Genomic DNA, 6,041 nt, shown 5'->3' with positions numbered 1-6,041 from the left:
ACAGTACATTGTTTTCACAATAAATTTAGCCTCTGATAACCATTGCACACATAAAATTGATGGAGTGGTTACCGAGATGGTTACAAAATGTACAAACAATTGCATTTTTAATCGGTTTTGGTCCGGAAATATAGTACAATTTTAAATAGAATATTTAAAAAGAAAATCCTTTAAAAATGTAATAGCAGTTTAACATTCAATATAGTACCCATGTGGGCCTACTTGTTTTTCTCCTCCCCTTAATGCTTTTGGCAGACCGTTTGCTAAATTTTATTTAAATTCTTTTGCCCTAGCCTGTTGATCTTTATGTACAATCTTAAAAAAAAATGTTTAAAAAATGCCTAAAGTCAGTTTAGCTCAGTGGGTAATTACCCATATTTTATTTGGTGTATAAGTAATAAACATGCTTAATGCAGAAAAAAAAAAAATAAGTTGAACTTACTTTTTTGTTGGTCATCATCATTTTCTATAAAAAAAAAAAAATAAACTAAAAAGTACACAGGCACTTGTACAATACATTCAGCAGATATTGATATTAAAGACCATAAAACGTGCTAATATATTATGCTTTTCCTTCATTCAAACGCAAAAATGTCAGGGATTAAAGAAGCAAGAAGGAATCAATTTTGGTGTATGCCTAAGGCCAGGTTAAAAAAAAAAGTAGTTTCTCGTCCTAATATTTTGAAAAAAGGAGAATAAGGGCATTTTTTTGTTTTACACATGTGCATTTAGACCACAATATTAGTGATTGGCAATCATTTGGATAGATAGGCAAATCCAAGATGGTCAATGGGAAACAGCTACTACTTTCTCACTTTTACCAAGTACTGTAGACACATTGAAAGCAAAATAAAAGAAGCACTAGACATGATTCTTACCAAATGTATTTTATGTTTTCAGTTTTTGTATTTTATTTTTTATTTTAATGGTGGCCACATCTTAAAGTTTTTCTTAAACTTATTGTGGTCTCCATCCACATAGATTTTTTGAATATGTTTGATCATGTATATGTATTTTTTGTTCATTATGTGGAAAATAAATAAATCAATCAATCCCCAACCACAAATGATCAGAGAGGAATTTTACTGAAAAAGACAAATATATCTTACCAAAAAATGGAAGGTGTTCAGTCCAAAATTTCTTAAATTTTTTAGTCCAACAACAGAAAACTTGGGGGAATAGTTTACAAGCAGCAAGTAACACCACTGAAACATAAAAAATGAAATCTTTTTTTATTATGCAAGAATAGACAATGTTCTCACAAGATACAAGATTCATTGTCAAAATATCATTACATGTTTCTACACATTTTGTGGGACCTTAGCAACAATATTCAAGGGTCTTACACCGGTATGCTTAAAACGAACCTTAGTCACAGTTTGGGCTAAAACTTCAAAATTACGTCAACTTTGACTAGCACTACGACTAAATCACACGAACCTCAACTAAAATGATACCTCCACAGGCCGATTTAAAAAAAAAAAAAGAAATACGATTGTATAAGTAGGTCTGGTGAATCTTCAGTGTGTTCATGTGTGTTTTGCAGAACGCAGTGGCATAAAGCATAAGCTATCAAGAGGCAAAGCCCTGGGTCCCAATTCTGCTAATACACAGCACTCTTTTAAAAGTGACTTGGCAATACCATAGTAAAAGATACCCAAAAAAATGGAATTTGTAACTATGGATTAAATCAGTATTTGGAGCTTGAGAGGAAGGATACCATAAGCGATAGTGAGTGTGGATTGGATTTATTCGGTATAAACACCGAGGATACCCCACGAAAGTGTAGAAGATGACATATTTCCAGTGGGGTCCTTCTGGTGGTGATTGGGCAGTACACTGGGAGACAATCCACTACTCTTTTCCGAAGAGTGTACTGCATTCTTTAACGTGCACACGGGCCATCAATAAACACGGGACCAACGGCTTAAACGTCTCATCTGAAAGACGGTGCACTATCGTAACTTTTATTTCAGCCCTCCAGCTGAAATACAAGGAGAGGCAGTGACGGGAATTGATCCGGCGACCTAGAGATCTCCACGGTTCAGCGCACACACAGTGGCTACCACCAGACTAGAAGCTGCTCTCTCCAACAAACTGGATGTTGGAAATTTTGTTAAGAGGATGTGAATAGAGAATTAACGCAGTGAAAACTGGGAGTTTAATGGGGGAAAATTAAGAGTGTCCGATACCAAGTTTAAATATTGATAAAAGCCTATTGATTGAAGTGGTTCCCATAATTAAATTGATTTATTATTTGCCTAATTTAAAAGAAAAGCAGTTAAGACCAGGTTAAATTTATTAGTGTTAATAAATTAATATCTTTAATACTGTTGTTTTCCCTTCCAATATAGTCTAAAATAGCCTGTACAGAAGCATAGTGACATAATATCCCATGTGTGTAGTATAAACTTTGTGCCTTCACTGTACTAGTACTGATGTAGACAGAATTCATCATATAAAAACATAACTCCCCGTGTTATAGTTAGGATGATGATTATTACAACAGTTATAATTATGAAGGGTAATGACAATTATGTTAATGTTATGGTGTTGATAATGATCATGGAATAATGATGTTCATGATCATAATAGTGGTAATGTTGACGAAGTTTTGGTAACTGACAGATGGAAGTAACAGCCATTGCTTCTCTTTGTCAGAAAAGATTATGGTTGAAAATGGATTACTTCTGTGGTAAATAATGCAACTAAGTTGGATTATTTATATCTCTAAGAAACAAAAATTCTATAAAATTACACTTACAACTTCTGAAAAAAAGAAGCTCCTTTTTGTGATAAACATATCTACAACCCTATATTTTCTTTTTAATGATCTGTATCTTAGAAACTAGTCTATATATAAACAACTTCTTTTCATCTGAAATTTTAACAAAAATTGTCACTGTGGATTGCTTCCTTCTATCAAACAAGGGGGCAGAAATTGTAATGATGACAATGATAATGTTAATATTATAAGTAAAAAAAAAAGGATAATGATAGTAATGATGATGATGCTGATTATGACTATAATTTTAGCTGTGAATAACAGATATGATAATTACGTTATTGACGAAGATGTCGTTGTCAATGACAATGATAATTGATGTGGATAACAATATTAACCGAAAGGTCCACTGATTAATCTCAGATAAGAAAGTATAATACATACTCCAAGTATTGAAATACACGCCATCGTGTTGGGATTCAATATTTTGACATTAATTATGTCATCATCAGGAATCAATGATGACATAATTAATGTCGTGCCAACACGATGGCATGTATTTCAATACTTGGAGTATGTATTATACTTTCATAACAATATTAATTTGTGATAATTATGGTGACGATGACAATGATAATTACGGTAATTATGGTGATGACAATGATGATTTGATTATGATAATGATGATGTTATTGTGATGAAGCCAAAATAAAAAAAAAATAAAAAAATAAAAAAATAAAATAAAAAAAATAAAAGACTTGGGTCAAACCATAGCAGATATATTTTTCTTGGAAGAATGATATTGAAGAGCACACATCCAATATATCTAAATACAATACCTGGACTCAACACAATAGGAAGCCAAAATTCCAGTGATTTCCAAAAAGGTTTATCCTTAGACTTGCTATCTGTTGCAGGCGAGACCATTTTTGATGATGTTGTGACGATATTTTCCGTTGTAACTGGGTTGATCTTGGTCTTGTCATTGGCTTTAGCAATAGAAAAAAGAAAGACTTGTGTAAAACATAAGGCAAAACAAACCTTTAGTATGTTGCCCAAGCAACAGAGGAAGTTTAATTCTTAGTGGTCCAACATACCAATGGTAACTAAAGAGAAAAAACCAAAATCCAAGTTTTTTTTAAACAATAACAATGTTTTTAGGCCCAGAGATTGTCAAATATTGTTTTTCAATATACATACTAAATGAAAGGAACTCTGTCACTCAGAGTTCTTTATCTAAAACAAACTTCTACAAGAAATTACTTTTTTCATCTAAAACAGTTTATTAGGTAATTTCTGACTAAGGAATAATCATATAAATCCCAAACGTCTTTGTAAAGATAGATCTTGTTCTGTTTTTGGTAAAATATATTTCAAAATATTTATTATATTTTTCACGAATTTTTACTACTGTACAACTTTCTGTTCTGACTGTAGAACTGTATGCCACAATAATAAAATTTGTCAAAACTCTAAATATTAAGTGCTGTGCAGAAACAAAAAAAGACGGTACGGTAATTGTTATTGGCCCTACTGTTGGGCCTAGCATCATCACGGCAATGCCAGTGACAAGCCAGAGCCAGTAAGCATTGTCCAAGGTAAATATCTCTTGACCCAGGCCAAGGAGCACTGCAGCATCGTTGATGATTGGGGGGAAATGTTACAGTACTCTGCTTCACACAGGATGTGGCTCGCTTTGTCCATTCAAAGACTTTATTATTTAATTTTGATTAGTTTAAAAATATATACGTACTAAAATATTTTTTATTTAAGCCGTTTAAGCTTATGCTTAAAGGAAGCCTACCTTTTAATGCCTACTGTACTGTATGCCCAGGCCTTTTTTAATGACATAAACAAGCCTCTAAGTCTAGGCTAGGCCCTACTATATGCTATTTATGATTAAAATATAATTTAGACAAATATTTGTTTATTGGCCCACAAACTGATGATAGCCTGTTGCATGCATACATAAGTTAGGTTTAGTTAATTATAAATTTCAACTTCATTGAAGAATATTTAAAAACTGAAACTCACTATTTTTTTCTGTACTAAGAGGTGAGTTTTGTGATGGTGTTACTACTGAACTACAAACACCTTTACAATAGGATTCTTCATTGCAAGTGCTGCAATGCAGACACTGTTGTGAAGGACTCCTGAAGTGGTTTAGTTTACACTTGCATTCTGCATTACTTTCTAATGTACAGGGCTTCAGTTCATCCTTATTTGCCTGTGTGATAAATATCAATGACTTATTGGCATAGATTGTTTTTTTTTCTGATTTTATTTATTTAATTGTAAGCTAATAACTTACTGTGAATATTAAATATAAAAAGTAAGCAAATATTAATTTGGCGATTATTGAAATTGAAGGAATTATTGAAGCAAGTTATTCAAAGCAGGGCATCTTCTGTACTCAAATAAATATGATACTTGCAAACATACATACAAATGTATGATTCTACTGTATTTATATTATTAATTTTATTTGGCCAATAGCAGAGCAAGTTAATGTTCAGGTGATTAAAATTTTATACAAAAAAAATTTGTTACATATAGATATATTAAAGCCCCATTCCCGGCAAAATTTCAATTTTTAAGAAAAATCTAATTTTTGTATAATGTCATAAAGATTTATAAATATAATACGGAATTGCTAGTTTAACTGAATTTAGACATTCCTAAGAATGAAAAAAATGTAAAATAAGACTGAAATTTGATTTTTTGTGTTCCACACAAAAAATAAATGCGGATGAATTTTTAATTTTGATTTTGCGATAGGTCGTGCGCAGAAATAACGTAGGCGCCGAAAACATTAGCCTATCCAACGCTGCTAGGCTAGGCCTAGCCTTACCTCGATTTAGGTTCTGTTATCACACATAAAAACGGCCGAAATTATATTTTCCGTTGCTAGTATTGACACTTGTGAAATATAATATTTCATAGGAATTATTTCAAATTTGTTAAAAAACTGATTTCGACTGAGATTTTGACACTTAAACAAACATATCTCAGCCAAACCGAACGACCGCATTGTGCAAGATGCGAAGTACAAAACCTAATCTCTTTAGAGAGGGCGCACTTTATTGACTGTATAAAGTATACATAAAAGCGAGAGTATTCCAGTGGATGCGATCTACAACCTCTGAATTTGCCTAGTAACCATGAATTCGTCGAGAAAATGGTAATATTTTATGAGAAATAGTCTGTATTTCTCTTTTTTTTTTTATTCTTTTGCGTAAAACTAAAATTCATGCCAATATTTTTCCATGATTTATAATAATTGGAGTAATGCAAATGCATATTTTCTAAAAAAAGT

At 32.0% G+C, this 6,041-nt stretch overlaps 1 long non-coding RNA gene across 1 annotated transcript; it reads right to left on the bottom strand.

The window, feature by feature from the left end:
* Nucleotides 1–973: 973 nt before the first annotated feature.
* On the bottom strand, nt 974–4,929 carry LOC117108224. Its single transcript, XR_004445344.1, has 3 exons — nt 4,760–4,929; nt 3,565–3,714; nt 974–1,205 (listed from the first exon to the last, which is right to left on the bottom strand). It is a non-coding gene; the product is annotated as an uncharacterized LOC117108224 (long non-coding RNA).
* Between the last annotated feature and the right edge of the window lie 1,112 nt (nt 4,930–6,041).

The sequence above is a fragment of the Anneissia japonica genome, unplaced genomic scaffold (assembly GCF_011630105.1).
Source record: "Anneissia japonica isolate Jap-2015-1 unplaced genomic scaffold, ASM1163010v1 scaffold38271_len224072_cov190, whole genome shotgun sequence".
Lineage (NCBI taxonomy): Eukaryota > Metazoa > Echinodermata > Crinoidea > Comatulida > Comatulidae > Anneissia > Anneissia japonica.
Note: the sequence above shows the minus strand (reverse complement) of the source record. Positions and strands in the feature narration are given on the sequence as shown.